Here is a 12,742-nt window from a genome sequence, read left to right as displayed (position 1 = left end):
GGATTAGTCCAGACACAACTTCCACTCCTATTAAAATATATTTTTTGCCTTCAGATTTGTTAAAAGGACTGGTATAATTAATTTACCATATTTACCCAAATCCTCTCTTGTTCTTCAGGTTTAGGGGTGGATCATGCAAGGGGTGGTAGTCCAGGCACAAGTGGCACTGACTGCACTCTGAAATGGTGCCGAGTAGTACCACTGGTACTACCATGGTAGTACCGAGTTCTCAGCTTGCTGACCTTCCCTGAACAAATTGTTTGTTCTGGAGTGCCTTGCTTCATGTGGAACATCTCCAGTAGTGTCTCCCACTTGGCTCTGTTGACAAGGGAGATTATCCTTTCTGTCCTTGTCTGGGGTAATTGCCACTGCAAGACATGTAAGAGAGTAAACTTTATTATTGAGGAGTAGACTGGGTTATCCCCATTTTGATATGCAGCAATCCACTCCACATATTGGTCTTTCTTTCAGGCAAGATTTCCTCTCACTTATTTTTGCCATGATAGAAGTCAATTCACTTCTTTTTCATTTTACTCCGAGAAAGGGAACCATTCTGTGCATCCCTACAACACTGCATAAAAATCAATATGGACGTACTGGGGGGTCAATGTTTTCAGCTTAATTCTTTATAGAACTCCACACTGCTATGGATTTGCCCACCTAGATAGTCCCTTCCCACTCTGTGGTTAACCTATCCCATGCAGAACAACTGCTCACTATTTCTTTATTTTGCCTTCTCTTTTGGAGGAGCCATCAGTATACCATAGGTTTTTCATCTGGAAGCTAAATAGGGGAATTGTTTCTGTGGGGGAATTTACACTGAGCCCATCAGGGTCAGTTTAGTACTCCCTGTATTGGAAGGTCTTTTGGTGGGCTTTTTTTAACATCATGGTCATGACAATGGAGTTTTATCTGCACATACCACTTTGTGAGAGTTTCACATTAGGCCACCCCTGGAGTGGGTGGAGTACCTGCTGTCAGTGCTTTTAACACCTGAAACACAATGGGTTGGCATTTAAATATTTTGTCTGCCTCCTGTAAAGCTATGCCTACTACAGATAACCCTGAGGTGAATATAATTTTTCTACATTTTTGAAGCTTTTGGAATGGAATTCAATAGGTTGTCTAGGCCTTTTGGGTCCTTATTGCTACATATGAATTGATAACCCATGAATGCCAAAACCCCATTCAATATTGTCATGGTTTGACATTGGCACAATGCTAGCACTCCCATGAAAATGTAACTTATTAATTGAATGTTGTGAAATGAAATTTAGAACAGAGTAAAGCAGGCTAAACTTAATAACAAGGGGGGAAAACTTTATTATACAGACCACAACAAATATGCAAGGGGTCTGTGGGATATTTGGGACCTAGAGCTTGGTATATCCATTTCAAAGTCTCCTCATGGACTTGTGTCCAATCTCAAACAGCTCTTTTCTTTGTCAGATCATAAAGGGAATAACTCCATGAATTATGGAACAGTCAAGAATGTGTTTTCTTCAAAATAGTAATAGTTGTATGGCATGTTGCAGTTTTTTTTTTTTATTTCCTAGCATCCCGATCTAGCATTCCAGGCATTCCTAGCATCTTTATCCAGAGTGCTAATGTCTCAGGGTGAATGCCTGTTGTTCAGCCTTTACACCAGATTCCTAAGAATTTTACCTCACAGGAAGGCAGATGAATCTTCTCTGTCAGGATGTGGCGTCCCAAACCCTCCAAATGAGCAATTATCTTTGTCTAAGTCTGGTCCACTGCCTCCACCTCTAGGCAACCAGTTAGCACATCATCAGTATATTGGCAAATCTTGACCTGCTCTCCTGGACCAATCTGGGACAGTTCTTGAGCTGGAGCATAAAAGGCAAGGGTGGCTGAATGCCAGTATCCCTGGGGAAGTTGAGTAGAGGTGTACTGCTCTCCTTCCCTGCCGATGCAAATCGTTCTTGACTGATTCTTTTAGCAGGACTATAAAAAATACATATTTCATGTTGATGGTTTCCAGAAACAGGATGATCTTGTTCCTGGATAGCCAAAGTAGACCATATTACGAGCTGCAGCAGTTAAAGGGTCTGTGTTTTCTTGCAGATGCTGGTAGCCAGTGGTCCGCTGCCACTTCCTTAGTGACTTAGATTTACACCCACTGGCAAGAGGAGTCTGACTAGGGCTAATTATCCCCCTAAGTCACTAATGACAGGGTTAATCCTTTCCTTTGCTCCTAAGGTTAAGATACAAGTTTCACATTTGTTATCTTAGAGGGAGGCGAGAATGGTGCTGCTTGTATTAGTCAGACTGCAGCAGGGGCAAGTCCAAACACCCATCTCCTTCCCCTCGAATCATTCCGTGCCTTCCCCTTCAAAAATAATCATAGGTATATCCCCTGTTAATTCCTGTGGGGAAATTTTCTCTTGGAAGCTTCTGGAAGTCAGCACTTCACCTTGAATTCCCAAATTTGCCATGAATTTCCAAAAAACATCAATAATTTGAATTTGTTTAGGGCTGGGTTTAATGCCCCATCTTGTGGTTTCCTTATTGTGGAGAGCAGACACCTGTCTATGTCAGTGTCACTGAAGTCTTACACTTTATTTTTTATTCATCTTAACTCTGCAAACTAGCCCACTATTTAGTCTCAGAAGTATTGGCTAACAAGGTAGCAACTTTTACAACTAACTTTAATAAGCTCCCAACTCCCACAACAAGCTTCAGGTGTGGAGTAAGTGGTAGAATATGATTGCTGCATTTGCCAGGATAAAGCAAAAGAGGAGAGAAATAAAGGAGGAAGAGAGAAAGGTAAGAGGAAAAAGAACCAGCTGTTAGATCCTGCATTGAGCCTGATGCTGGGAGTAGTCTGGATCTGGGGTCGGCAAGGAGAGAGACAAAAAGAGAGCAAGGGGCACTGATCATTTTACCATTTATCTGGTACACACCACTTATGTAAAATAGATTTTCCATGCCATTTTCCCACCCCTTCCTGTCACAGCACTAAGAGTGTCTGAGACAAAACATGCTCAAGTGCCTGTGCCTGGTCTTCCACAGGGCTGTTGCAGCCCCTATTACTTGCAAAATGGTAGAATTTGTCATTGAGATGCATCAGTTTACAATAGCTTTCCTCCATTTTGCAGAAATATAAAAGCATAACAGGTCAGTAAAGTTCTTACTTTTGCCAGTGCCCTTTACTTTGTATTGTTTAAGTATTTACTTTTATCTAAAGGTAGTCCATGAATTCAAGGTTACAGAGGAATTGCATCATGTTTTCATTTTTGTGTAAATAATTTCTTATCTTGTTTCTATTTGAGCTGGTTTTGCATTTCCTTTGTATATCTGGCAAGTGAACTGTGTGCTAAACAACTAATTTAAAGCAAAGGTTGTAGTGTTTAATAAATTAATTCAGTAAATTAATTTTGAATTTTCTACTATTTCTGTGGACACCAAAAACCTAATTTTAAAGGTTATCATAATCAAGTTGGGTAATAAAATATACTATGGTCAGTCAAAAGCCTTAATATGATCTTTAAAATCTCTTTCTGAAAAGCAGTTTTAAGGACAAGGTTTGTTAAAACTTTGGAAATCAGTGTGGAAAAAGAAACCAAGAAAGGAGGAGAAAAAATTCAGTAAGAAAGCAGAAATTATTTATGTATTATTGACAATGAGTTATGGTTCTAGCAGTGAAATGCTATTCAATGCAAACAGGCACATGGCCTATATTGTGATTATTTTTCTTGGAAAATATTTACCTGTTGTGGTCAATACAATACATTGTGTTGTATTGTGTACTAGTGCAATATTTTTTTTTCCCTAACATAATATGAAGAGTTTTACACTTACAAAAAAAAATTTAATTGCATATTACATGTGTATCACAAACTTAAATGCAATTATTTTTGATCATATACTTTGCACTATTTCCTATAAAATTTTATTTCCTTATACTAATATTTAGAGCAGTTGGTTTTCACTAATGTAAACCAGAACTAAGATTGTTTGCCTTGACACTTGAATTTATGCTAGAAATGCTTTTCTAGTAATTTCTTTAATGCATTAGGAATTAGAATAGAAGCAATAAGGATAAGACAGAAAAATAAATTTTATACTTTAAGACAAAAGAAAACCAATTGAGAAGTCTGATTACTGGGAATAAACCTGATATATTACTGTCTCTTTTCTTCAGTTCTATATGGAAACAGTTATTTCTAAATCATGAGTTTATGGAACTTATTAAATGCAATATAAACTCTTGGGAAAGAGTTGATGGAAAAATATTTGAATATTTAAAAATTTGAGACCTACTTACTCCTATTTCATCTCTCACTGAAGGTTTTCAGTATCTCCTATGCTTGTAGCACATTGAATCAGCCAGTGAAGGGGATCAGGATCCCTTGATCTGCTTGGCTGCTTGAATCACATTGTATGAGCTATCCCCATCAATCTCAGTGACCAAGTGCTAGAGACATACTTTCTTTTAAGGGCTTTCCTTTTTGAAGATGCAAAGAAACAAATGATGTTAGATGAATATTTTTAAAATATGTAAAATATTAGGGATGAATAATTGTCAATTCAAACAAATTTTTACTGCAACTATGAAAACTCTATGTCCATAGATCAGGGATTTATCTTTTTAAAGCCACTGTCAAAACTACAGACATCTAATTAGGCTGAATACTCATTAAGGTAGTCAGCTTTTCTACACCATTGACTCAAGAAACAGACCATAAAGTATCATACATGAGAGTGAAAATGAAGTAATTCATTCACAGACTCACAGCCTTGTTGGCTGGGAGAGCCTCAGGCAATCATTGGTTCAGAGTGGGACCAGCACCAACACTAGACCAAGTCAGCTGTGACGATGTCTACGCATAAATCTCAAAAGCTTCCAAGCATGCAGATTTCACAGGATTTTTTTGAAAGATGCACTATATCCCCATTGAAAAAATTTTTTCTACTGTCCAAACCCAGTCCCACTTGCTAGTGTTCGGCCCCTTGTTGTATCATTTGCCAGTGTCAAGAACCTGTGGGCTTTGTCACCTTTGCAGCCACCCTTCAAGCAACTGATGGTTGCTCTTGCAGCTTCTTCTCTTCACCCAACTCCTGCAGACTCTTCTCATGGTGCTCTTGGCCACTTGGGTGGTCTCTCCTGCCTCACCACTTTCTTGGAACTCTTAAGCTGGGGAGTCACTGAGTAGACCCAAACTAGAGCACAGCAACTTTCCTGGGTGAACTGGCCACAGACTGTAGACCAGAAGGTAGTTTGCTTTACATATGATAAGAATAATGAAATGGAAAAGAAATTACCCTTATTTTAAAATGTTGGGAAATAATGGGATATGAGCAGGCTTCAGAAAGTGACCTTGGGGTTAAAGCAAGTCCTTTTGATGAAACTACCATATCTGAGACCAGTAGCAGTGATTTAGTGAAGCAAGTACCATGCTAGAGGAATGATCAAAAAAGGAGCAGAGAACAACAGAGCACAGCGCCATGCCTTTTTGCAAGTTAAAACTAGTTTGTGTGGTTTCAGTCCTGTTTTAGAAGGACTTAGTAAAAGCAGAAAAGATAAAAGGGTTGCAAAGGTAAACAAAGACTGACTCTTTACTAGTCATAGATACAATGAGTAATTCAGAATTCATCAGCCTGATGCTCAATCAACTGAGTAAAGGCAAAATGAAGTTTGTAAAATTGTGAATGGCATGGATGAAAGGATTTTTCAAAACAATTGCTAGTAGAATCATATTAAAAATTGGCAGTAAAAGCAAAAACAAAAGCATTTTTAAGAAAATGAGTAGTTAGTCTGGAATTTCTTTCTTACCGCTGGATGTTTTGAATGCTGGAATTCTGCCATGAATCAAAACCAAAACCTGTAAGAATAAAGAAAAATCCATTGCAGATCATCAGAAGTCATATCTCTAGCTTGGTAAGTGCTAGTGCTGCATATTGCTAGAGATTGAGAAAGTACCCTGAGAACATATTCACTCCATGCCTGCTGTCCTAAATATCTTTTTATTAAGCATTTTCCACTGGCCAGTATTGGAAGCAGGACACTGGGAGCTAGAATTTACTTGGTAATCCCATGCAGCTGCTTGACATGGATGTTTTTCTGTTGTTCTGAAAATCATTATAATATTTTTTTTTCTCTGCAGAAAGAGCACTTCTGTCCTGTTAATGCCAGTCCACCTCCTAAGCCCAGTGGTGTGAATGTAAAGATGTGAGCTGACTTTATTATGAAGTCCAGTGGGAATATGGTAACTGAGAAGCAGGCAATTTGGAAGTGAATTTACTACCCTGTCAAACATTTGTCATATCTGAATCCCCCTGACACCTCTCCTGCGGGGAAGTAAAATAATAAAAAACCTCTCTAGCCTTTTTGTTATTTTATGTGTATTGTTCCCAATTAGCAAGTTTTCCCTTCCATCTCTAGATGTCTAGGTTATGAGCTTTTGCTGGGACTGGAAAAGATTTCTTTGGAGACACTGTTTCTAATACTGAAAAAGAATGTGTTCTTCCTAAGATTAGTGCATACTTCAGTTTTTTACATCTGCTACAGTCCTCTTCAAAACTATGAGAGTGATTTTTTTTTTTTTGCTATCATCACAACAGTGAGATATTTGCTTTTCAGTGAAACCTAAATAAAAGTAGCAGAGTCAATTTCAAAAAGCCACTTGAAGACATTTTGTAAACACTGTGCTTTAAATTAACTTCAGCATATGAAACCCTACTCTTAGAGCATAATAAGCAAAAGCTGGATTAGTATCTAGAGTGTCCCACTGCTTTTTCCTCTCTACAGGCAGGATCAGAAGTTCTTGAGGAACTTTTTATTTGACATCAAAGGGCTTTGTATCCAAACAAATTGTGGGATGTGGTTAATCTCTGTAGCAGCTCTGATACAGAGTTTGAGCCAGTTTTGCAGTTTCAGTTCGTGTGTGGCAGTGTTCAGGACTCTTGTATTTCTGTAGGCATTGCTGTCTTGCAGGTTTAACCTTTTTGCTATTATGAGCATTTTAATTTCATGTACTTGGCTTCCAGTACAGGCAGGAACTACCATGATCTCCTGCCTTCCCTGGCTGGCCAGACCCATCCAAATGCAGCAGTTGATATGTCTGGGACAGCCTGTGTTGAGCATTGTGGCTGAGATGCTGGGCTGCCAAGTCATGGGGGGAAATCCAGGCTGCCGTGGCTCTGGTGCTGGCATGGAGCATCATATCAGATCAGATCACATCACATCAATCATCACATCACATCACATCACATCACATCACATCACATCACATCTGACAGTGCTGCTGCATGGAGATGTCTGTCCAGATAGAGTGGCATGTCCCTGCTTTTGCTTCTGTCCCTCCCCTGACAGGCTGGAGTTCCAGCCATCTGTTAGGTCTTCAACCCTCAAAAAAGGGTTGTTTGTGCAGATAGGTCAGTTCTCCTTGTATAGCTTTTGCTCCCTCATCCACAAGCTGTCCAGGTTATTCCCTCCCCACTGACCATGCCAGCACCTGTGCCTGCTCAGTGCTGCTACCATGCAGGAACACTGATAGAATTTAAAGAAAATAAGAGGTAACAATCTATCCATAACTACTTCAGGAATAGATGTTGTGTTTTAAAAGCGTAATCCCAGGCTCTTAAAACTATCACTTAAAAATAAAAAGAAAAATCTCAATGAAAAGCAAAGCTGAACCTGTCATATAGAAGGTCTGTAGTGTAGTAATAGTACTATATTAGTATAATATATATTGGTGTTGGTACTTAAATATGGTTCATATCTGCACATTCAACATCACTTTTTAAAGCTTTCCTTCAATACTTTGGATTGGAAGGAAGAAAGAAAATAAATTCCAGCTTTTTATACCTCTCTGGCAAAGGCTATAAATCACTTTTTCTTTGGGGACAAATATGTAATCTCCTATATAATCTCTGACCTTAATAAGGAGATAGAACAACCAAAAGCAATTTTTCTTGCTATAAAACTTTGCATACATAAACATTTTAGAGAACCTGATGACTCTTGATAGGAGTATCTGAAGAAAAGCAGAATTCTCAGAAAAACAATTAATTTCTATTACTAGTCACAAGGGAAAACTGCCTTGAGTGTTTACAGAGCTAAATTAGTAGGATGTGGAATTTGTATATTTGAAGTGCATTTCCGTACCAGTTATTGATTTCCTAAGAAGAAAAAGTATTTCTGTACCATACAGATGGCAAATTTGTGGTAGTCCAAACCTTATTTCTGTCTAGGATGCCTCCTTCAAATAAGAAATGGAAGAGGAGAAAGTTTCTAAAACTGGTTATACATTAAAGGATCTGAGAAATGGTAGGTTCATACTCAGTGAAGAGTCCTGAATTCAAAGTAAGCAGCTCCACCCTGCTCCTCTGAAATGTGTATTAATAAACTGTGTGGCAGAGTGCCAGCGATGACAAAGAAGGAAATAATAACTGTATAATTGGTAATGTCTTTTTTTTCCCCCTGCAAATGGTAATTTTGAGCTTTGGTAGATTTTGTAGTCTAATTCTATATTGCCGTGGTTCGTGTTCAAAATGCAGAGCTTCAGTAATTCAAGGTATATAATAGACACATGTGTTGATTTTTAAAATCATTTTACTCTTTAAAATTCCTTTTCCTCCTTTGCTTTCTCTATTGGTAGAGAATTCCCAAGTCTGAGGCTTGCATAGGATACCATTACACAAAGACTCCATGAGTAAAACAGATTTGCCTCATGATCACAGAATATTCTGAGTTGGAAGAGACCCAGAAGGATCATCATGTTCAACACTTAAATAAATGGCCCATACAAGGATCAAATCCACCACCTTGGTGTTACCAGCACTGTGCTCTGAGAAACTGAGCTAATCATGTCCTGTGAAACCTCTTCAGAAACATCTTCAAATAGGGATTCATTACATTTGATTAATCACTCACTTGTGTCAGTACAATTGAAGCAGGATTCATCTAAATTTAAGCAAGAGGAAAAGCTGGCCAACATGGGCCATTAAAGACCATGGACCAGGGTGCTTGGCAGGATTTTGGCTTCAAAGCAGGCTTTCTGCCCAGAACCAGCCCATGGTTTTTTAGTGACACAGACAGAATTAACGTTCTGCTCCAACATGATGGTGTTGGTGGCTTGTCCTTCACCTCTGCAGACTGCATGGTTCAGGATGGGGAGCAGAGGCTAAGTCCCAGGAGGGATTACAGGAAAGAAGACAGGATGGTAAGGGGAGGTTTTAGGAGGCAGAATGTTACAGCCATAACGTGGCAGAGCACGGAGATGGGCTGGAGTCACGGAGCTCTGTGTGTCTCCTCTCACTCGTATGTGTTACCTTCTCTGCTGAGCAGGGCTGCTCTTCCAGCCCAGCATGCAGGTCGTTCTCCCTGCTGGAGTGAGAGCAGGGCTGGAAGCTGCCCTCCTTCCTCTCCTGAACCATGCACTGCCCCCAGGGTGAGGAGTAGCAGAGGTTGTTCAAACAGCAGTGACCTTTCAGTCTCCAGATTTTTGAATGCCTCAGCAGCCACCTACTCCATCGACTTCTTCTGCAATTACAAAGATTTTCTACTCTCAAATTGTCTATTTCATACCTGAGTGGTTCTAATATTTTTTTACAATAATAACTTTAATTGCAATGCTTTTCTTGGTTTCATCTACAGTATCATTATGTAGTTCAAAAGATTGGATTCAGCAACCATAAGTGTTAAAAATAATGAGGGTTTGCAGTGGAATTCTGTGAAAATGTGAATATGATATAAGCAAGGGATTATTTGATTTCATTTCATGAGTTTGGTTAGATTCTTATTTCACTTTTGATGATGCTGACTCCTGGACTCCAGATATTTCATGTTTAAAAGTCAAGGGAGTGTCTTCTCCATAGAATAACACCTAGAAAAAAGCATCTAGAAAAAAATAGATACATTTGGTTTGTTAGAATCAGAATAGGAAGAATAAAAGATTTGGTAAATTCAGCCTCAAACTTCTGAATAAATGAAAGCAATTATATTAGCTGTTTTACATGGCAAGAAAACGAAAGTTGCTGTATTTATAACAATACATCAATCTAAACCCAAACATTTCCTTAATATTCCTTAAACCTGTTCAAGTAGGGCCTCACATGTTAAGGCTGAAGATGATAAAGCAGTGGCCATAATTTAAAAACCCAACATATGTTTACATTTCATTATTCATAACAGAAAAATTCTGTTTTTCATTATATATATAACTTATTTTTTCTAGGTAAGTCTTTCATAATATCAGATGGTGATGTAAGTTTAAAGGTAACATATTTTAAAGAAGTTAGTGGAGAAAGAATATATTTATTATACATATTACCCTCTGAAAAATCACAGAATTTATCAAAGCAACAATGAGAAGGGAAAAAAATGAGATGTTATTTTAATTTTTTCTTTTAATTGTGGTAGCCTCTCTTTTAACAGGTGTCAGTATGAAATTCATGTAAAACATAGTATAGGCAAACATCACTCAGATCCTCCAGATGAAGCTTCTGGCTGGCATCTTAGAAAAACCCTCATGTTTAGTCTTTCAAATCTTATGCTACATTGAAGAAATATCCTGTATCTTTTCCATAGATATTCCCCAGAGTGTTTTAGATGCCAATCTGTTATGTCTAGAAAGCTCTTGGCTTGCTCTTACGTGAGTTGGCTCTCCAAGAGAATAGTGGTTGTGTCAGACACAAAAACTGGTCCTTGGTTTGTGCAATGGTGTGGCTTGCCTTCAGTGTTTACAGACATTGCTACAAGATGTTTGACATTTCATAAAGGCTCACATCATCCAGATCAATGCTGAGCTGCCACAACAGCCAGAAATACCTGTAATTAGAATCATGATCAGGTATTGAGAATTGAATGTAGTCTTCTCAATGTGTCAACCTCTTTAATATGAGCAATTTTGCTTGCATGCTTGGCAAGACTGAAAGTGTCTCTTGGCTAGTACCCACTTTTTTGATATGTAGCTTAATCTTAACTCTTGTACTGTAAATCTTTCTGTCATTTGGTGTGAATCCAGAATACTTCAGTTCCCATTCTCTACTGCTGTTGTGGCTGTGCTCTGAGATTGATGCTACGTTCCAATCAAACTGTGGATGTATTCCATTAGAAAATAATGTGACCAAAAATGACTAAACACAGGGTTTGTAAAAGTGCTTGGGGATCATTCATGATAAAAGTGCTGTGCTGCAAGTATATATTTGCTGGCCTGGGTAAACACTACTTTCTGATTTCACCACCTGAAAGATACAGCAAAGTTGACTAGAGGTTGTATGGAACAGAATAGATCTCTGGAGATTACCCAAACTGATATGAGACCAGATATTTAAATTTTAAATTTTTTTCATCACCTTAAATTAAAAAAAGGAATTAGGATACTTAAAATTCCTATCTAGACACAAGCGTAGAACCTCACATTCATGCAACTATTCAGTGTATTCAACATTTCTTCAGACTAATGTGGCCTTTTCAGTATTCTTAAAAAAAAAAAAAAAAAGAGCAAGTTGGAAAGTTCATATTTTATTGCTTTAGCTTGAATTCCCATGTTTGAAGAGATTGATAACATAAGGCAAACAATCAGTGCTATAATGAAATTTAGAATGGCCTTTTCCTTTGCCAAAATGCTGATTAAGAGAGTTCTGACCTATATTGTTTTTTACAACAGTGACCTTTCACATGCACAAGAAAATGGAAGTGCTGATAATTAACCTCAATGAAATGTGACTTAAGTAAGGTATCAGGTTTTTGTAAGTTTCTAAGTAAAATATTCTTTTCTTCTTAAAATGTGACTGATTCTGTGTGTGGCATTGTAATTCCAAAGGTTCAGGCTAAAGGCTAAACTTAGAGATGCAGTTTTTGGAGACAAAGCAGTTAACTGTAAATATTTTACCGAGTAGGTCCAGCTTTCTGTTTAAAAAACAAGTGCTTCAAGACACTTCCAACTAAACAATTCTATAATTTTATGATTCTAATTCCATGAGTTTTACCTTTCTTGCATCATTAGTCTGTAAATGTACTGACTACAGAAGTGCTCAAATTAAGTCAATATAACTAATTACTTACAGGCCTAGGTGAGCCTGGAGTTTCACCCAAGAGCACAATTTACAAATCACCCTTTATTATTAAAAAACAAAACAAAACAAAACAAAACAAAACAACCACCTGCATCTGAACCTTATAAATTTTTTCTTGGGGCATTAAAATTTGAAAATTAATTTTACAGTATGGGTTGAACGTCCAATATTTATGCTGGCTGTTGAAAACACCAGTTGTGAACAATCAAATCCAAATAATAAATACCTGTTTTCTCTATTGCATTTCTGGGTGAGAAGCAGTTTATTGTACTAGCTTTTGCAGCTGGCCTTTTGTAAGTTTATTTTACATGAAATGCTTGTGGGGAATGAATCAATCAGGTTGTAGAGCTGGCTATTGAAGAAAAAAGATACCCACTGAAAAGTATATTATTATAAAAAATATTTGTCAATTTAGAACAGACAATTTTGTGTCCATTGGATAAAGTAGAAAAAAAGTCTAAAATTGACTTGGAGATGAACTGATGATTTTGGATGTGTCAAAGTGACAGAAGATATTAGGACTATTAATATTGTGACCATTATCACAATTATGACTGTGCTGAAGTCTGCAATTCAAAAAGGTTCAACATTTGTAGCTAGATATGAATTAATATCCAACATCTGTGAAATAACAGTCTAATCCAGGAAGAATTTTTTTTCTGTCTAGTTGAGATGTCAAGTGTAAGCAGTTAACTAA

The sequence above is a fragment of the Lonchura striata genome, chromosome 2 (genome assembly GCF_050655825.1).
Source record: "Lonchura striata isolate lonStrDom1 chromosome 2, ASM5065582v1, whole genome shotgun sequence".
NCBI lineage: Eukaryota > Metazoa > Chordata > Aves > Passeriformes > Estrildidae > Lonchura > Lonchura striata.
Note: the sequence above shows the minus strand (reverse complement) of the source record.